Source organism: Sinohyriopsis cumingii, unplaced genomic scaffold (assembly GCF_028554795.1).
Source record: "Sinohyriopsis cumingii isolate HCF-2022 unplaced genomic scaffold, ASM2855479v2 utg001752l, whole genome shotgun sequence".
Taxonomy (NCBI): domain Eukaryota; kingdom Metazoa; phylum Mollusca; class Bivalvia; order Unionida; family Unionidae; genus Sinohyriopsis; species Sinohyriopsis cumingii.
The window spans coordinates 1,784,878-1,807,709 of NW_028316044.1; the positions used below are offsets into that span (position 1 = coordinate 1,784,878).

Here is a 22,832-nt window from a genome sequence, read left to right on the forward strand (position 1 = left end):
ATATTACATGTGCTGGTAAAACGTTGTTTTTCGCAGAATTTATAGAAGCAGGAATTGTTCGTGTTCAGGATATTACATATGAATTTGTACCTGGAATACTACCTTATAGAGCTATTCAAGAAATGATATACAAATCAAATTCTGAGATCAAAACAGATAAGATAAAAAAAGATTATAATTGCATAATGGAAAGTATACCATTAGGCTGGAGAAATATTGTTGCAACAGAGTCAAAACCCACTGTAACCAATGGGAGAAATAATATGTTTCTCAGAGTTGATACAAAATTATATGACCTCTGTTTATGTACAACACAACTATTTTACAAGCTTTTATGTACGTTGATTTTTAAAGAACCAGCTTCTGTTTCCTTTTGGAGTAAGATATTTAGTTTGGAAAAGCATAAATACTGGAAATTGATACATCTACCTTTCAAGACCCCAGATTGTATAGATTTGGATTACAGAATAATGCACAATCGAATATTTACAAAAGAGAGACTAAAATACTATGGCAAAATTGATAATGACTTATGTCCAGTGTGCCAGTTGGAAACAGAGGATTTATTTCACATGTTTTTGAAATGTCCTGAATTAAGCTCTTTTAAGAATTATATTGTATATATAGTTGAGATTCTTTTTAAAGACTGTAGAGTTGGTGTTCTCAATAGCACTTCTTTTGAACAAATGCTCATGATAGGATATAACAAAGAAACAAAATCAGTAAATAGTTATTTTTTGAACTACATTCTGAGCATTGCTCGATTGTGCATTTACAAAAGAAGAAACATTATGTCGTTATTAGGGAAACAAATAGACATCGAAAGATTGTTCCAATATTTGACTAGAAAATATATATTCTATGCGTATCAACATCACAAAGACAAAAATCAGACTTTGATAACGAAATATTTTGTTAAAGATAATCCTTTAATGAGAATGGAAGAGGATAAACTGTTTATTACATTGTAGAATCATTGTTTTGTACTATAGCATTACAAAATATAATTTTAGAATCATTGTTCTGTAATATAGCTTAACAAAATACTTTTGTAGAATCATTGTTTTGTAATATAGCATTACAAAATACTATTGTAGAACCATTATTTTGTAATATAGAATTACAAACTCCTATGTAAATACTGACTGTATACTTTTAACTTATATACTGTACAAAACGTTTTTTAAATAAAGAAAGAAAAAAATAAAAAGCATGGTTGCCTTCCAAGCAGCCGATCCGGGTTCGATTCCCAGCTGACGCATGTCATTTTGTCAATACCGAGTTTAAAAGCGAACATATCAGCGTCTTTGTTTTTCTTCTCTTTCGGATATTTAGCAACCCTCAGTCACAAGTTTCAATACTTCTCTTCACTGTGCATGATTTTGTTTTCGTATGTAGGACGTTCATAAACATTCCACTAATTCCGAAGACAGCCACGATAACTTAGTTGATAGAGTTTCTGATTCGGTATCAAAGCGTGTTATTTAATACAAATGGAGATAAAAAGAAATGGATGTATCTCATCTCTTCATTTCCTTTCTCCGTATTAAAAGAATTATTATTTTAGTACTGTGATTAGACACGCATTACGACAATAGCGAGCATCATTTTAAGACATTTCGTGTTGATCCAGGTAGATGGGCTACGCAAAAAACATCATATCACACACAAAACCAAAATTTTGTTATAATGTTATGGAGTCTAGTATAATTTTTTGGGGCATTAGAATGTCAATGTTAAATGAAATATTGACGCAAATATCTACTTTAATATTATCAGAAGCAGCCATATAATCCCACATGTTTTCATCTACTTTCAAATAATTATCAAAAATAATTATCAAAAGATTTTACAAAATTTAAGATTTTGTCTCTTGAGCTGTCAAATTTTATAATGAATTATGGATGCCTGGACCATAACCTTTCAATGAATTTATTAAACATTTAATACAAAATGCACTGTCAACCTGCCATTAACCATTAACCTTATAGGATCCAAACGATACATGTTTATATTTCTTGCTTGAGGTTCTCCTGTTGCTAGTAATGTCCTCACTTTTCCATCTCTTTTCAAAGCGATTGTTTGTATCTTTCTTTTTCTCTATGTCTTCCTAGTTCAGATCTCCCGATTGGTATGGTATACAATTTCTTCTAGCAAACAAAACAGCACTATGAATAAAGAAATAAAATAATCCAGACGGATCACACAATGAAGACACTCTAACATCTATATATTAAAACTGACACAAATAACATCAAATATTTTTGCGAATATTTTTATTTGACTGTTCTCTTTGAGAATATTTTGCAAGGGAAAGATAAATGGATCAATCCAAACTATGCCACGTTGAATTAGTCACGGTAATGACAAACATTATACATGACCTGTCACCTAAGTGACGAGAATAGAGTATAACCAGCGCGTCGGTGGTGTAAAGGTTAGCATGGTTGCCTTCCAAGCAACCGATCCAGACCGAAGTTAAGCAACGTCGGGCCCAGGACTTCCGGTTATGACATCAGATGGAAAACACGTTTGATGATCGTTCCGTGAATTTTCAAGTTTTATTCCTTTAATAGACATTTTTTCTGTTTTAAGTTGTTACAGGTACGTTTATTAGATTCGTGTGATCGCATTCATATAGAAGTTAGATATATTTTGTGTGTGTGGATAACTTTATCCACCACACAAAATACTATTTTCTGTGACAATGAATTCAAAGCCTGGTCGTGCTGCACGTGCAGCACAGGGAGCGGACTCAAATTCTAATGACACCAGTGGAATAGCTAACAATAAGAATGGCATGTCGAGTAACATCGATAGACAGACAGGAGCTTCTCGTCGTTTTGGGAAAGAATGTACCGTGGTGATTGATGTAAAGGATGTGAAGAAAATAAAGGCAAGTGATATTGTTAGAAGTGTAGAAGAATTAACCGGAGATATGTCGGTCTATGCAGTTGTGCCCAAAGGTGCAAATTTGTATGAGGTCACACTACCGAGCAAGGAAGTAGCATATAATACCTTGTGTGGAATTGATATTGGAAGTGAACACTTTGATTGTACTCTCTTATATTCAGACACTATTATTGTGTCAATTCTTCATTTACCAGCATACATCACCGATGATGATATAAGTATGAAGCTCGGTGAATACGGAGTAGAACTTCTTTCTCCCATTCAACGCAGATATTATCCTGGGACTAGTGTGGCTGATGGGACTCGTTATGTCAAATGTAAATTTCCACAGCAGGTAAAATCCTTGCCTTACAGTCTGAAATTTCAGACTGTCAATGGTCAGCAATACTTTAGAGTATTACACGATAACCAAGTTAAGGTATGTTCTAGATGTCTAGATCCGGGACATGTTATGAAAGACTGCCCTGATTTTGTATGCTACAAGTGTGGGGAGCAAGGTCATGTAGCAAAAAATTGCACAAGGCAAAGATGTGACAGTTGTGGAAGTTTTCCTCTAATGTGTACATGCAGGATATGCGGCAAATGCCACAAAGAGGCGCAAACATGTATGTGTTACAGAGAGGCCATTGCAGGGATTCATTCGCAAGTTGATGATGATACGAGGGAAGACATATTGGAGTTACCGAGTGACGAAGATGATAAAGAAGAAATTGAGAATGCAAAACAAGATAACGAGAGTGGAGAAAGTGGGGAAGAAAAAGAAAGAAGTGGAGTTGATATGACCAATGTAGAAATAGAATCTGAGGAGGAAGTAAACAACAATCATACAATTGGAGATGGATCGGGGACAGATTCAGATGATGACAGGAAGATGGCTGCAGACGTTGTTGAAAGATCAAACGAATCACGTACATGTCAAGAAAACGGTACTAATATCGAAAATTTCAAGGTAGTACAAAGGAGAAGGAGAAGGTTTAATCCAGTACCTAACCTGAAAATGAATAGCATGCGACGAACACCTATTAAGAAATGATCAAACACTCAACATTTTTTAATACTTTCAATACACTCATCATAATCATGGCTTTAAATATTGTATCTCTAAATGTAAATGGCTTGCGTAATTTGAATAAACTAAAGTCTGTTTTAGAAATATTTAAAGAGAAAAGAGGACATATTTTATTATTGCAAGAAACCTTTTGGGATGATGAGTTTGCTGAAAGTATTAGAGAAAATGAGATTTGGAATGGTGACATTTTATAGTAATGCAGACAATAGGAGGGCAGGTGTTGCTGTTTTAGTAGTGAGAGAATTGAGAAATCAGGTGACACAAGAAATGATTGAAAAGGGTAGGATTTTACATCTTAAAATAGCTATTGATGATAAAGTGATTGATTTAATCAATATTTATGCTCCAAATGTTGTGAAGGAAAGGTTTAACTTTTTCATGAAGCTAAATACATATTTACATAACAGTACTAGTGATAGCACTATCCTGGCTGGTGATTTTAATACAACTTTAGCAGGTATTGATCGACATAACAAAGCCTTACATATTGATGATGTAGCAGTGCGTGAACTTTATAAAATTATTCATGATAGGAATATTACCGATTTATGGAGATCACGAAATCCTAGTACTCGTAGTTTCTCCAGAAAACAAGTTGTACTAGGCGAAATGAAGCAGAGTAGAATAGATTATTTTTTGATTTCCTCAAAATTGCATTCCAATGTGCAAAATATTTATTATGCAGATACATCTTTTAGTGATCATTCTTTTGTATACCTTAAACTAAATACCTGCAAAGTGGAAACAGGGCCCGGATTATGGATACTAAATAACAATGTTCTTTTTGAGGAAAAATATGTACAAAGAGTGAAATCAATTCTTACCGAGGGAAAAACTGACGAAATGTATTTTAGTGAACCACTCATTTGGTGGGATAATGTAAAATACAAAATTAAAAAATTTTCCCAAGTATACTGTACAAGAAGAAATAAGGAAAGATTACAAGAATACTTTACATTGCAAAATAAATTAAAATCATTTTCAGAAAAAGTCGCAAATAAAGAATCATATGACATTAACAAATATGAAGAACTAAAACAACAGCTAAGTGACTATGAAACCGATTTTTGTCGGGGTGCTATATTGAGATCTAAGGCGAAATGGGCAATTGAAAGCGATAGAAATACTAAATACTTTCTAAATCTTGAGAAATATCGACACAACAAAAATGTAATCAATGAATTGATTGATGATCATGGTGTAATTATTTCAAATACAAGCGGAATCTTAGATGAAATACATCAGTTTTATAGTCATTTATATTCTTCGGTAACTGTTGATGATAATTGTACTGATTCACTTTTAAATTTTGTAAATTGTTCTGTATCTGATGAGGATAAAGATATGTGTGATGCCATAATAACAGTTGATGAAATACATACAGCTATAAAAGGGATGGCTAAAAATAAAAGCCCCGGCCCGGACGGATTGACAGTAGAGTGGTATTGTAAATTTTATGATTGTATATATGATATTCTGTTGCACATCTTTCAGAGTGTTAAGAATGACAATATTATGTCGAGATCAATGAGATTTGGGGTTATATCACTTATTTATAAAAATAAGGGGGATAATAGAAGATTGCAAAATTGGCGTCCTATCAGTTTACTTAATGTAGATTATAAAATTTTGGCAAGGATTTTGTCTACACGTTTAAAAATGGTATTACCCAAAATTATTTCTCAAACTCAGACATGTTGTATAGTTGGGAGAGATATTGCTGATACTATAGTCACTGTAAGAGATATTATAGATATGGTTGAGAGAGACAATCTTGAGGGATATATCTTAAAAATTGATCAAGAAAAAGCGTTTGACAGAGTTTGCCACTCATATTTAATTTCTGTTTTACGAAAGTTCGGTTTTGGTGACAATTTTATTCAGTGGATAAAGATATTTTATAATGAAATTAAAAGTAGTGTTAAATGCAATGGTCATCTAACGAAACCCTTTTTAATTAAAAATTCAGTCAGACAAGGTTGTCCTATATCAGCAATGTTATATGTATTAGCAGCAGAACCCTTAGGACTCGCTATCAAAGCAAATCCCACTATCAAAGGTATTCCACTCCCACTGTCTAGTAATACAAGTAAAGTTTTTCAACATGCAGATGATACAACCTTGACATTAGCGGACACACAATCCATTAATCAATCTTTTAATGTACTTGACTTGTATTGTAAAGGATCTGGTGCAAAGGTGAACAAGGAAAAGACAGAACTTCTGTGTATTGGATCTGGTAAACTTACTGATGATTATTGCAAACAATTACAAATTCAAATGTGTGATCAAGTCATCTTAATTTTGGGAGCTTATGTTGGAAAATGTGCAAAGTTATGTGAGCAACTGAACTGGAATGATAGATTGTCTAAAATTAAAAACTTATTGCAACTGTGGTCACAGAGATATTTGACAATACAAGGAAAAGTAACAGTTGTTAATAACTTATTAGTTTCTAGAGTATTGTACATAGTGTCAGTTCAGCCTCTTCCTGATATGATTGCTGATGAATTGAAGCAATTATTTCTCAGATTTATCTGGTCAGGAAAGTCCCATTTGGTTCACTATTATACAATAATTGGTGATAAGCGAAATGGCGGACTACAGTTAACTGATATAAAGATGAAAATGTATGCATTCAGACTAAAATTTTTAAAAAGATACTTTGATGTGAATTGCCATGCTATGTGGAAAAATACCTTTGATCACTTTTTATCTACTGTCCTGAACATGAGGTTGACCAAAGAGTTGTTTCTCATGTCTTTAAATAAGCAACAATTGAATACCCTACCTATATTTTACAGAGAAATGTTTCATGCATGGGAAAAACTTAGAAATAATATCGATACAAATATTGATGTGAGGAATGTTTTTGAACAACCTCTCTTTTTAAATCCTAATATTACATGTGCTGGTAAAACGTTGTTTTTCGCAGAATTTATAGAAGCAGGAATTGTTCGTGTTCAGGATATTACATATGAATTTGTACCTGGAATACTACCTTATAGAGCTATTCAAGAAATGATATACAAATCAAATTCTGAGATCAAAACAGATAAGATAAAAAAAGATTATAATTGCATAATAGAAAGTATACCATTAGGCTGGAGAAATATTGTTGCAACAGAGTCAAAACCCACTGTAACCAATGGGAGAAATAATATGTTTCTCAGAGTTGATACAAAATTATATGACCTCTGTTTATGTACAACACAACTATTTTACAAGCTTTTATGTACGTTGATTTTTAAAGAACCAGCTTCTGTTTCCTTTTGGAGTAAGATATTTAGTTTGGAAAAGCATAAATACTGGAAATTGATACATCTACCTTTCAAGACCCCAGATTGTATAGATTTGGATTACAGAATAATGCACAATCGAATATTTACAAAAGAGAGACTAAAATACTATGGCAAAATTGATAATGACTTATGTCCAGTGTGCCAGTTGGAAACAGAGGATTTATTTCACATGTTTTTGAAATGTCCTGAATTAAGCTCTTTTAAGAATTATATTGTATATATAGTTGAGATTCTTTTTAAAGACTGTAGAGTTGGTGTTCTCAATAGCACTTCTTTTGAACAAATGCTCATGATAGGATATAACAAAGAAACAAAATCAGTAAATAGTTATTTTTTGAACTACATTCTGAGCATTGCTCGATTGTGCATTTACAAAAGAAGAAACATTATGTCGTTATTAGGGAAACAAATAGACATCGAAAGATTGTTCCAATATTTGACTAGAAAATATATATTCTATGCGTATCAACATCACAAAGACAAAAATCAGACTTTGATAACGAAATATTTTGTTAAAGATAATCCTTTAATGAGAATGGAAGAGGATAAACTGTTTATTACATTGTAGAATCATTGTTTTGTACTATAGCATTACAAAATATAATTTTAGAATCATTGTTCTGTAATATAGCTTAACAAAATACTTTTGTAGAATCATTGTTTTGTAATATAGCATTACAAAATACTATTGTAGAACCATTATTTTGTAATATAGAATTACAAACTCCTATGTAAATACTGACTGTATACTTTTAACTTATATACTGTACAAAACGTTTTTTAAATAAAGAAAGAAAAAAATAAAAAGCATGGTTGCCTTCCAAGCAGCCGATCCGGGTTCGATTCCCAGCTGACGCATGTCATTTTGTCAATACCGAGTTTAAAAGCGAACATATCAGCGTCTTTGTTTTTCTTCTCTTTCGGATATTTAGCAACCCTCAGTCACAAGTTTCAATACTTCTCTTCACTGTGCATGATTTTGTTTTCGTATGTAGGACGTTCATAAACATTCCACTAATTCCGAAGACAGCCACGATAACTTAGTTGATAGAGTTTCTGATTCGGTATCAAAGCGTGTTATTTAATACAAATGGAGATAAAAAGAAATGGATGTATCTCATCTCTTCATTTCCTTTCTCCGTATTAAAAGAATTATTATTTTAGTACTGTGATTAGACACGCATTACGACAATAGCGAGCATCATTTTAAGACATTTCGTGTTGATCCAGGTAGATGGGCTACGCAAAAAAAATCATATCACACACAAAAAGCAAAATTTTGTTATAATGTTATGGAGTCTAGTATAATTTTTTGGGGCATTAGAATGTCAATGTTAAATGAAATATTGACGCAAATATCTACTTTAATATTATCAGAAGCAGCCATATAATCCCACATGTTTTCATCTACTTTCAAATAATTATCAAAAATAATTATCAAAAGATTTTACAAAATTTAAGATTTTGTCTCTTGAGCTGTCAAATTTTATAATGAATTATGGATGCCTGGACCATAACCTTTCAATGAATTTATTAAACATTTAATACAAAATGCACTGTCAACCTGCCATTAACCATTAACCTTATAGGATCCAAACGATACATGTTTATATTTCTTGCTTGAGGTTCTCCTGTTGCTAGTAATGTCCTCACTTTTCCATCTCTTTTCAAAGCGATTGTTTGTATCTTTCTTTTTCTCTATGTCTTCCTAGTTCAGATCTCCCGATTGGTATGGTATACAATTTCTTCTAGCAAACAAAACAGCACTATGAATAAAGAAATAAAATAATCCAGACGGATCACACAATGAAGACACTCTAACATCTATATATTAAAACTGACACAAATAACATCAAATATTTTTGCGAATATTTTTATTTGACTGTTCTCTTTGAGAATATTTTGCAAGGGAAAGATAAATGGATCAATCCAAACTATGCCACGTTGAATTAGTCACGGTAATGACAAACATTATACATGACCTGTCACCTAAGTGACGAGAATAGAGTATAACCAGCGCGTCGGTGGTGTAAAGGTTAGCATGGTTGCCTTCCAAGCAACCGATCCAGACCGAAGTTAAGCAACGTCGGGCCCAGGACTTCCGGTTATGACATCAGATGGAAAACACGTTTGATGATCGTTCCGTGAATTTTCAAGTTTTATTCCTTTAATAGACATTTTTTCTGTTTTAAGTTGTTACAGGTACGTTTATTAGATTCGTGTGATCGCATTCATATAGAAGTTAGATATATTTTGTGTGTGTGGATAACTTTATCCACCACACAAAATACTATTTTCTGTGACAATGAATTCAAAGCCTGGTCGTGCTGCACGTGCAGCACAGGGAGCGGACTCAAATTCTAATGACACCAGTGGAATAGCTAACAATAAGAATGGCATGTCGAGTAACATCGATAGACAGACAGGAGCTTCTCGTCGTTTTGGGAAAGAATGTACCGTGGTGATTGATGTAAAGGATGTGAAGAAAATAAAGGCAAGTGATATTGTTAGAAGTGTAGAAGAATTAACCGGAGATATGTCGGTCTATGCAGTTGTGCCCAAAGGTGCAAATTTGTATGAGGTCACACTACCGAGCAAGGAAGTAGCATATAATACCTTGTGTGGAATTGATATTGGAAGTGAACACTTTGATTGTACTCTCTTATATTCAGACACTATTATTGTGTCAATTCTTCATTTACCAGCATACATCACCGATGATGATATAAGTATGAAGCTCGGTGAATACGGAGTAGAACTTCTTTCTCCCATTCAACGCAGATATTATCCTGGGACTAGTGTGGCTGATGGGACTCGTTATGTCAAATGTAAATTTCCACAGCAGGTAAAATCCTTGCCTTACAGTCTGAAATTTCAGACTGTCAATGGTCAGCAATACTTTAGAGTATTACACGATAACCAAGTTAAGGTATGTTCTAGATGTCTAGATCCGGGACATGTTATAAAAGACTGCCCTGATTTTGTATGCTACAAGTGTGGGGAGCAAGGTCATGTAGCAAAAAATTGCACAAGGCAAAGATGTGACAGTTGTGGAAGTTTTCCTCTAATGTGTACATGCAGGATATGCGACAAATGCCACAAAGAGGCGCAAACATGTATGTGTTACAGAGAGGCCATTGCAGGGATTCATTCGCAAGTTGATGATGATACGAGGGAAGACATATTGGAGTTACCGAGTGACGAAGATGATAAAGAAGAAATTGAGAATGCAAAACAAGATAACGAGAGTGGAGAAAGTGGGGAAGAAAATGAAAGAAGTGGAGTTGATATGACCAATGTAGAAATAGAATCTGAGGAGGAAGTAAACAACAATCATACAATTGGAGATGGATCGGGGACAGATTCAGATGATGACAGGAAGATGGCTGCAGACGTTGTTGAAAGATCAAACGAATCACGTACATGTCAAGAAAACGGTACTAATATCGAAAATTTCAAGGTAGTACAAAGGAGAAGGAGAAGGTTTAATCCAGTACCTAACCTGAAAATGAATAGCATGCGACGAACACCTATTAAGAAATGATCAAACACTCAACATTTTTTAATACTTTCAATACACTCATCATAATCATGGCTTTAAATATTGTATCTCTAAATGTAAATGGCTTGCGTAATTTGAATAAACTAAAGTCTGTTTTAGAAATATTTAAAGAGAAAAGAGGACATATTTTATTATTGCAAGAAACCTTTTGGGATGATGAGTTTGCTGAAAGTATTAGAGAAAATGAGATTTGGAATGGTGACATTTTATAGTAATGCAGACAATAGGAGGGCAGGTGTTGCTGTTTTAGTAGTGAGAGAATTGAGAAATCAGGTGACACAAGAAATGATTGAAAAGGGTAGGATTTTACATCTTAAAATAGCTATTGATGATAAAGTGATTGATTTAATCAATATTTATGCTCCAAATGTTGTGAAGGAAAGGTTTAACTTTTTCATGAAGCTAAATACATATTTACATAACAGTACTAGTGATAGCACTATCCTGGCTGGTGATTTTAATACAACTTTAGCAGGTATTGATCGACATAACAAAGCCTTACATATTGATGATGTAGCAGTGCGTGAACTTTATAAAATTATTCATGATAGGAATATTACCGATTTATGGAGATCACGAAATCCTAGTACTCGTAGTTTCTCCAGAAAACAAGTTGTACTAGGCGAAATGAAGCAGAGTAGAATAGATTATTTTTTGATTTCCTCAAAATTGCATTCCAATGTGCAAAATATTTATTATGCAGATACATCTTTTAGTGATCATTCTTTTGTATACCTTAAACTAAATACCTGCAAAGTGGAAACAGGGCCCGGATTATGGATACTAAATAACAATGTTCTTTTTGAGGAAAAATATGTACAAAGAGTGAAATCAATTCTTACCGAGGGAAAAACTGACGAAATGTATTTTAGTGAACCACTCATTTGGTGGGATAATGTAAAATACAAAATTAAAAAGTTTTCCCAAGTATACTGTACAAGAAGAAATAAGGAAAGATTACAAGAATACTTTACATTGCAAAATAAATTAAAATCATTTTCAGAAAAAGTCGCAAATAAAGAATCATATGACATTAACAAATATGAAGAACTAAAACATCAGCTAAGTGACTATGAAACCGATTTTTGTCGGGGTGCTATATTGAGATCTAAGGCGAAATGGGCAATTGAAAGCGATAGAAATACTAAATACTTTCTAAATCTTGAGAAATATCGACACAACAAAAATGTAATCAATGAATTGATTGATGATCATGGTGTAATTATTTCAAATACAAGCGGAATCTTAGATGAAATACATCAGTTTTATAGTCATTTATATTCTTCGGTAACTGTTGATGATAATTGTACTGATTCACTTTTAAATTTTGTAAATTGTTCTGTATCTGATGAGGATAAAGATATGTGTGATGCCATAATAACAGTTGATGAAATACATACAGCTATAAAAGGGATGGCTAAAAATAAAAGCCCGGGCCCGGACGGATTGACAGTAGAGTGGTATTGTAAATTTTATGATTGTATATATGATATTCTGTTGCACATCTTTCAGAGTGTTAAGAATGACAATATCATGTCGAGATCAATGAGATTTGGGGTTATATCACTTATTTATAAAAATAAGGGGGATAATAGAAGATTGCAAAATTGGCGTCCTATCAGTTTACTTAATGTAGATTATAAAATTTTGGCAAGAATTTTGTCTACACGTTTAAAAATGGTATTACCCAAAATTATTTCTCAAACTCAGACATGTTGTATAGTTGGGAGAGATATTTCTGATACTATAGTCACTGTAAGAGATATTATAGATATGGTTGAGAGAGACAATCTTGAGGGATATATCTTAAAAATTGATCAAGAAAAAGCGTTTGACAGAGGTTGCCACTCATATTTGATTTCTGTTTTACGAAAGTTCGGTTTTGGTGACAATTTTATTCAGTGGATAAAGATATTTTATAATGAAATTAAAAGTAGTGTTAAATGCAATGGTCATCTAACGAAACCCTTTTTAATTAAAAATTCAGTCAGACAAGGTTGTCCTATATCAGCAATGTTATATGTATTAGCAGCAGAACCCTTAGGACTCGCTATCAAAGCAAATCCCACTATCAAAGGTATTCCACTCCCACTGTCTAGTAATACAAGTAAGGTTTTTCAACATGCAGATGATACAACCTTGACATTAGCGGACACACAATCCATTAATCAATCTTTTAATGTACTTGACTTGTATTGTAAAGGATCTGGTGCAAAGGTGAACAAGGAAAAGACAGAACTTCTGTGTATTGGATCTGGTAAACTTACTGATGATTATTGCAAACAATTACAAATTCAAATGTGTGATCAAGTCATCTTAATTTTGGGAGCTTATGTTGGAAAATGTGCAAAGTTATGTGAGCAACTGAACTGGAATGATAGATTGTCTAAAATTAAAAACTTATTGCAACTGTGGTCACAGAGATATTTGACAATACAAGGAAAAGTAACAGTTGTTAATAACTTATTAGTTTCTAGAGTATTGTACATAGTGTCAGTTCAGCCTCTTCCTGATATGATTGCTGATGAATTGAAGCAATTATTTCTCAGATTTATCTGGTCAGGAAAGTCCCATTTGGTTCACTATTATACAATAATTGGTGATAAGCGAAATGGCGGACTACAGTTAACTGATATAAAGATGAAAATGTATGCATTCAGACTAAAATTTTTAAAAAGATACTTTGATGTGAATTGCCATGCTATGTGGAAAAATATCTTTGATCACTTTTTATCTACTGTCCTGAACATGAGGTTGACCAAAGAGTTGTTTCTCATGTCTTTAAATAAGCAACAATTGAATACCCTACCTATATTTTACAGAGAAATGTTTCATGCATGGGAAAAACTTAGAAATAATATCGATACAAATATTGATGTGAGGAATGTTTTTGAACAACCTCTCTTTTTAAATCCTAATATTACATGTGCTGGTAAAACGTTGTTTTTCGCAGAATTTATAGAAGCAGGAGTTGTTCGTGTTCAGGATATTACATATGAATTTGTACCTGGAATACTACCTTATAGAGCTATTCAAGAAATGATATACAAATCAAATTCTGAGATCAAAACAGATAAGATAAAAAAAAGATTATAATTGCATAATAGAAAGTATACCATTAGGCTGGAGAAATATTGTTGCAACAGAGTCAAAACCCACTGTAACCAATGGGAGAAATAATATGTTTCTCAGAGTTGATACAAAATTATATGACCTCTGTTTATGTACAACACAACTATTTTACAAGCTTTTATGTACGTTGATTTTTAAAGAACCAGCTTCTGTTTCCTTTTGGAGTAAGATATTTAGTTTGGAAAAGCATAAATACTGGAAATTGATACATCTACCTTTCAAGACCCCAGATTGTATAGATTTGGATTACAGAATAATGCACAATCGAATATTTACAAAAGAGAGACTAAAATACTATGGCAAAATTGATAATGACTTATGTCCAGTGTGCCAGTTGGAAACAGAGGATTTATTTCACATGTTTTTGAAATGTCCTGAATTAAGCTCTTTTAAGAATTATATTGTATATATAGTTGAGATTCTTTTTAAAGACTGTAGAGTTGGTGTTCTCAATAGCACTTCTTTTGAACAAATGCTCATGATAGGATATAACAAAGAAACAAAATCAGTAAATAGTTATTTTTTGAACTACATTCTGAGCATTGCTCGATTGTGCATTTACAAAAGAAGAAACATTATGTCGTTATTAGGGAAACAAATAGACATCGAAAGATTGTTCCAATATTTGACTAGAAAATATATATTCTATGCGTATCAACATTACAAAGACAAAAATCAGACTTTGATAACGAAATATTTTGTTAAAGATAATCCTTTAATGAGAATGGAAGAGGATAAACTGTTTATTACATTGTAGAATCATTGTTTTGTACTATAGCATTACAAAATATAATTTTAGAATCATTGTTCTGTAATAGAGCTTAACAAAATACTTTTGTAGAATCATTGTTTTGTAATATAGCATTACAAAATACTATTGTAGAACCATTATTTTGTAATATAGAATTACAAACTCCTATGTAAATACTGACTGTATACTTTTAACTTATATACTGTACAAAACGTTTTTTAAATAAAGAAAGAAAAAAAAAAGCATGGTTGCCTTCCAAGCAGCCGATCCGGGTTCGATTCCCGGCTGACGCATGTCATTCTTTTATAACGAGCATAAAAGAGAACATATCAGCGTCTTTGTTTTATTTCTCTTTTGGATATCTAGCAACCCTCAGTCACAAGTTTCAATACTTCTCTTCACTGTGCATGATTTTGATTTCATATGTAGGACGGCCATAAGCATTGCACTAATTCCGAAGACAGGCACGATAGCTTAGTTGGTAGAGTATCCGATTCGTTATCCAAGGGTGACCGGTTCGATATTCACTCAGGCCACCTTCGGGACGGCGGTCATGTAACCAACAACTGTCAGATGATGATCATATATTTTAACACTTGTTGCTTTATCTGCCTCAATTGCTTTCACTTTTACATCTCTTTTCGAAACACGTCTTTATATATTCTTTCTTTCTTCTGATTTCTATGTTCCTTCTTCATAATGTGTCTTAGTCCTTTACAGTAATTACCATATATTCGAGAATAATTTTCACATATTTTGACACATATGTGAAAAGCTTTCCTCATATTACATGCACATACGCTTTGGTTTACTTTCTTTTCCTAAAGTAAATGCATCGATTCGTTCTCCTATTAATTAATGTTGTATTTTTTGTATTTCGTCTTTACATAACATTCACGAAACTGTCCGTAGTGAAGGTCCAAACACCACACCCTCCGAACTTCCCAGTGGTCTAAAGCGCTCACCGTTACGGATCACTGCCATCTCACCTCTGTCGGCATGGTTTCGAGTCTCGGGTTCGGCCAATGTTGGGATGAGAGGAAGCTTGCCGGTAGGTTCTCGTGGGTCGGTGGTTCTTTCCAGGGCTTTCCTGGATTCTTCCTCCACCATTTATACTGGCCGCCATGTATAGCCTATCTTGTGCTGAAAATGGCGTCAAAATTTGCAACAACAACGTCAGTAGTGAATACAACGAGACAGTCTATCTAACATGGATGTCTCTTACACATCACAGACAAGCATTATGCATGACATGTCCCCTAAGTGATGGCAATTCCAAGCAGTCGATCCGGGTTCGATTCCTGGCTGAAACATCGCTTTTTGTCACTGCCCTACTTAAAGCGAACATATCTCCTGTTGGAGATTTTTGAGCAACCCTCGGTCACAAGATTCAATACTTTTCTTCGCTGTGCATCATTATTTTTTGCATATGTATGACGTTCATAAATCTTCCGCTAATTCCAAAGATGGCCGCGATGCTTAGTTGGAAGAGCTTCTGATTCGGTATCAAAAAGGGTACCGGGTTGGATGTTTACTCAGGCAAGCTCCGAACGGCGGCCTCTCTGGGAACTAATTACCTCGTGGTAAATCCAAACAACTTTCACTTTCCTCGCCATAGTAAAGACAATAATATTTTGAAAATGACATTACGGAAAATATTTCCTAACATAGATCAATGGGAACAAACCCAAGGAAAAACAGATACATGTGTTTCCGTCCGGCTGACCGTCCATGTTTTTCTTTGCCGATCAATGAACTTTTTCCCCTGGGTAAAATAAGAAAACTAATTTCGGAAACTGATTGACGCATCTATTTCAGCCGGTTTTGCCCAGTCCTTGAAGCGTTTATATACATAAATAGATAGTTCATTATAATATATGTCATGTCAAAAGAAAACAATCTACCGACTCTACTTTTAAAATCAGTTGAATAGGAAATCTATACATTTTTATAGCTATATATTAAAAACTCAACTTAATAACTAAACAAAATGTTTGCTTATATTTTTATTTGAATGTTGTCTTTGCTCTCATTTTGTATGAGAAACAAAACATTCCAAATCAAAATTATGCTTGGTCAAATTAGTCCAAAAGAAAGTACAATTGCAAACCGGCTAAATCACAATGAATTTCAACTTTTCAGTCTCGCACGTAAATCACACTGTCCAAATCCTGACAGCTCGCCGCAAGACTTACAAAAAAACCACATCTCTTCATTGATAGGCATGCCTTTTTGAAAATAAAAAGACTAATGCGATACATTGATCAGGAGTCTGCTAATCATAAAGCCATGTAATATCAAATCCAACAAATAATTTTTGCATCAACCAACCTATCCAACTTTAAATTAATTCAGTTAGTCAACTGTCAGTGCCATTTTTATTAGAGAATCAATCACTTGACTAACCAGAGAACTTTTTTCATAAAGAGTCCACATATTTATTGGAACAAGCAAGAGAATCGACGCCGTTCTGCCACCTGTTGTCCTTTTTCAGCAACCATGTATATGGTTTGTTGATGCTACGTTTGCAGATAGAAAAAAGAAAATAATACCCATATTCATGTCATTGAAGTATTTTACTCTGAATCCAGTACAGATATGCACAAGGCAACTAAAATGTATTTTACATATCAATAGACCTATAGCGATGACTACACGATGTTTTTAAGACTGCTTGTAATGAGATGGAGTTATTTAATACAAATGGAGACGAAAAGAAATGGATGTATCTCATGTCTTCATTTCATTTCTCCGTATTAAAAGAGTCATTAATTTATTACTATGTTTAGACACGCATTATGAGAATAGCGACCATCATTTTAAGAGATATCTTGTTGGTCCAGGTAGATGGGCTACGCAACAAACATTATCAAATGACACAACAACAAAAAAATTTGTTATCATGCGATGGAGATCAAGTATAATTTTTTGTCATAAGAATGTCAGTGTTAAATGGAATATTGACACAAACACCTACTTAAATATTCTCAGAAGCAGCCATATAATCCCACATGTATTCATCTATTTTCAAATAATTATCAAAACGAATTATCAAAAGATTATACGAAATTGAAGATTTTGTCTCTTGAGCTGTCGATTTGATAATGAATTCTGGATGAATGGACCATAATCTTTCATTGAATTTACTAAACATTTAATACAAACTGCACTGTCCAACTGCCATGAACCAACAACCGTATAGGATCCTAATTATACATGTTTACGTATCTTGCCTGAGGTCCCTCTGTTAATGGTAATGTCCTCGCTTTTCCATCTCTTTTCAAAGCGATGGTTTGTATCTTTCTTTTTTTCTATATTTTTTCTGTTTCAGTTCTCCCGATTGGTATTGTATACAATTTCTTCTAGCAAAACAAACAACACTATGAATAAAGGAATAAAATAATCCAGATGTGTAACACACTGAAGACATTCTAACATCTATAAATTCAAACTGAAACAAATAACACCAGATAATTTGCGAATATTGTTACTTCACTGATCTCTCACACAGGAATGATTAACGTTATGCATGACCTATTACCTAAGTGACGAGAATAGAGTATCATCAGCGCGTCGGTGGTGTAAAGGTTAGCATGGTTGCCTTCCAAGCAGCCGATCCGGGTTCGATTCCCGGCTGACGCATGTCATTTTGTCAATACCGAGTTTAAAAGCGAACATATCAGCGTCTTTGTTTTTCTTCTCTTTCGGATATTTAGCAACCCTCAGTCACAAGTTTCAATACTTCTCTTCACTGTGCGTGATTTTGTTTTTCATATGTAGGACGTTCATAAACCTTCCACTAATTCCGAAGACAGCCACGATAACTTAGTTGATAGAGTTTCTGATTCGGTATCAAAGCGTGTTATTTAATACAAATGGAGATAAAAAGAAATGGATGTATCTCATCTCTTCATTTCCTTTCTCCGTATTAAAAGAATTATTATTTTAGTACTGTGATTAGACACGCATTACGACAATAGCGAGCATCATTTTAAGATATTTCGTGTTGATCCAGGTAGATGGGCTACGCAACAAACATCATATCACACACAAAACCAAAATTTTGTTATAATGTTATGGAGTCTAGTATAATTTTTTTGGCATTAGAATGTCAACGTTAAATGAAATATTGACGCAAATATCTACTTAAATATTATCAGAAGCAGCCATATAATCCCACATGTATTCATCTACTTTCAAATAATAATCTAAACTAATTATCAAAAGATTTTACAAAATTTAAGATTTTGTCTCTTGAGCTATAAATTTGATAATGAATTATGGATGCCTGGACCATAACCTTTCAATGAATTTATTAAACATTTAATACAAAATGCACTGTCAACCTGCCATTAACCATTAACCTTATAGGATCCAAACGATACATGTTTATGTTTCTTGCTTGAGGTTCTCCTGTTGCTAGTAATGTCCTCACTTTTCCATCTCTTTTCAAAGCGATTGTTTGTATCTTTCTTTTTCTCTATTTCTTCCTAGTTCAGATCTCCCGATTGGTATGGTATACAATTTCTTCTAGCAAACAAAACAGCACTATGAATAAAGAAATAAAATACTCCAGACGGATCACACAATGAAGACACTCTAACATCTATATATTAAAACTGACACAAATGACATCAAAATATTTTTGCAAATATTTTTATTTGACTGTTCTCTTTGAGAATATTTGCAAGGGAAAGATAAATGGATCAATCCAAACTATGCCACGTTGAATTAGTCACTGTAATGACAAACATTATACATGACCTGTCACCTAAGTGACGAGAATAGAGTATAACCAGCGCGTCGGTGGTGTAAAGGTTAGCATGGTTGCCTTCCAAGCAGCCGATCCGGGTTCGATTCCCGGCTGACGCATGTCATTTTTTTGTAACGAGCATAAAAGAGAACATATCAGCGTCTTTGTTTTATTTCTCTTTTGGATATCTAGCAACCCTCAGTCACAAGTTTCAATACTTCTCTTCACTGTGCATGATTTTGATTTCATATGTAGGACGGCCATAAGCATTGCACTAATTCCGAAGACAGGCACGATAGCTTAGTTGGTAGAGTATCCGATTCGTTATCCAAGGGTGACCGGTTCGATATTCACTCAGGCCACTTTCGGGACGGCGGTCATGTAACCAACAACTGTCAGATGATGATCATATATTTTAACACTTGTTGCTTTATCTGCCTCAATTGCTTTCACTTTTACATCTCTTTTCGAAACACGTCTTTATATATTCTTTCTTTCTTCTGATTTCTATGTTCCTTCTTCATAATGTGTCTTAGTCCTTTACAGTAATTACCATATATTCGAGAATAATTTTCACATATTTTGACACATATGTGAAAAGCTTTCCTCATATTACATGCACATACGCTTTGGTTTACTTTCTTTTCCTAAAGTAAATGCATCGATTCGTTCTCCTATTAATTAATGTTGTATTTTTTGTATTTCGTCTTTACATAACATTCACGAAACTGTCCGTAGTGAAGGTCCAAACACCACACCCTCCGAACTTCCCAGTGGTCTAAAGCGCTCACCGTTACGGATCACTGCCATCTCACCTCTGTCGGCATGGTTTCGAGTCTCGGGTTCGGCCAATGTTGGGATGAGAGGAAGCTTGCCGGTAGGTTCTCGTGGGTCGGTGGTTCTTTCCAGGGCTTTCCTGGATTCTTCCTCCACCATTTATACTGGCCGCCATGTATAGCCTATCTTGTGCTGAAAATGGCGTCAAAATTTGCAACAACAACGTCAGTAGTGAATACAACGAGACAGTCTATCTAACATGGATGTCTCTTACACATCACAGACAAGCATTATGCATGACATGTCCCCTAAGTGATGGCAATTCCAAGCAGTCGATCCGGGTTCGATTCCTGGCTGAAACATCGCTTTTTGTCACTGCCCTACTTAAAGCGAACATATCTCCTGTTGGAGATTTTTGAGCAACCCTCGGTCACAAGATTCAATACTTTTCTTCGCTGTGCATCATTATTTTTTGCATATGTATGACGTTCATAAATCTTCCGCTAATTCCAAAGATGGCCGCGATGCTTAGTTGGAAGAGCTTCTGATTCGGTATCAAAAAGGGTACCGGGTTGGATGTTTACTCAGGCAAGCTCCGAACGGCGGCCTCTCTGGGAACTAATTACCTCGTGGTAAATCCAAACAACTTTCACTTTCCTCGCCATAGTAAAGACAATAATATTTTGAAAATGACATTACGGAAAATATTTCCTAACATAGATCAATGGGAACAAACCCAAGGAAAAACAGATACATGTGTTTCCGTCCGGCTGACCGTCCATGTTTTTCTTTGCCGATCAATGAACTTTTTCCCCTGGGTAAAATAAGAAAACTAATTTCGGAAACTGATTGACGCATCTATTTCGGCCGGATTTGCCCAGTCCTTGAAGCGTTTATATACATAAATAGATAGTTCATTATAATATATGTCATGTCAAAAGAAAACAATCTACCGACTCTACTTTTAAAATCAGTTGAATAGGAAATCTATACATTTTTATAGCTATATATTAAAAACTCAACTTAATAACTAAACAAAATGTTTGCTTATATTTTTATTTGAATGTTGTCTTTGCTCTCATTTTGTATGAGAAACAAAACATTCCAAATCAAAATTATGCTTGGTCAAATTAGTCCAAAAGAAAGTACAATTGCAAACCGGCTAAATCACAATGAATTTCAACTTTTCAGTCTCGCACGTAAATCACACTGTCCAAATCCTGACAGCTCGCCGCAAGACTTACAAAAAAACCACATCTCTTCATTGATAGGCATGCCTTTTTGAAAATAAAAAGACTAATGCGATACATTGATCAGGAGTCTGCTAATCATAAAGCCATGTAATATCAAATCCAACAAATAATTTTTGCATCAACCAACCTATCCAACTTTAAATTAATTCAGTTAGTCAACTGTCAGTGCCATTTTTATTAGAGAATCAATCACTTGACTAACCAGAGAACTTTTTTCATAAAGAGTCCACATATTTATTGGAACAAGCAAGAGAATCGACGCCGTTCTGCCACCTGTTGTCCTTTTTCAGCAACCATGTATATGGTTTGTTGATGCTACGTTTGCAGATAGAAAAAAGAAAATAATACCCATATTCATGTCATTGAAGTATTTTACTCTGAATCCAGTACAGATATGCACAAGGCAACTAAAATGTATTTTACATATCAATAGACCTATAGCGATGACTACACGATGTTTTTAAGACTGCTTGTAATGAGATGGAGTTATTTAATACAAATGGAGACGAAAAGAAATGGATGTATCTCATGTCTTCATTTCATTTCTCCGTATTAAAAGAGTCATTAATTTATTACTATGTTTAGACACGCATTATGAGAATAGCGACCATCATTTTAAGAGATATCTTGTTGGTCCAGGTAGATGGGCTACGCAACAAACATTATCAAATGACACAACAACAAAAAAATTTGTTATCATGCGATGGAGATCAAGTATAATTTTTTGTCATAAGAATGTCAGTGTTAAATGGAATATTGACACAAACACCTACTTAAATATTCTCAGAAGCAGCCATATAATCCCACATGTATTCATCTATTTTCAAATAATTATCAAAACGAATTATCAAAAGATTATACGAAATTGAAGATTTTGTCTCTTGAGCTGTCGATTTGATAATGAATTCTGGATGAATGGACCATAATCTTTCATTGAATTTACTAAACATTTAATACAAACTGCACTGTCCAACTGCCATGAACCAACAACCGTATAGGATCCTAATTATACATGTTTACGTATCTTGCCTGAGGTCCCTCTGTTAATGGTAATGTCCTCGCTTTTCCATCTCTTTTCAAAGCGATGGTTTGTATCTTTCTTTTTTTCTATATTTTTTCTGTTTCAGTTCTCCCGATTGGTATTGTATACAATTTCTTCTAGCAAAACAAACAACACTATGAATAAAGGAATAAAATAATCCAGATGTGTAACACACTGAAGACATTCTAACATCTATAAATTCAAACTGAAACAAATAACACCAGATAATTTGCGAATATTGTTACTTCACTGATCTCTCACACAGGAATGATTAACGT

General features: G+C 33.9%; 2 non-coding genes across 2 annotated transcripts; both read left to right on the forward strand.

The window, feature by feature from the left end:
- Positions 1-18,299: 18,299 nt before the first annotated feature.
- Positions 18,300-18,371, forward strand: Trnag-ucc (transfer RNA glycine (anticodon UCC)). Its single transcript has one exon. It is a non-coding gene; the product is annotated as a tRNA-Gly (tRNA).
- A 1,158-nt stretch (positions 18,372-19,529) lies between these two features.
- On the forward strand, positions 19,530-19,601 carry Trnag-ucc (transfer RNA glycine (anticodon UCC)). Its single transcript has one exon. It is a non-coding gene; the product is annotated as a tRNA-Gly (tRNA).
- The last annotated feature ends 3,231 nt before the right edge of the window (positions 19,602-22,832 follow it).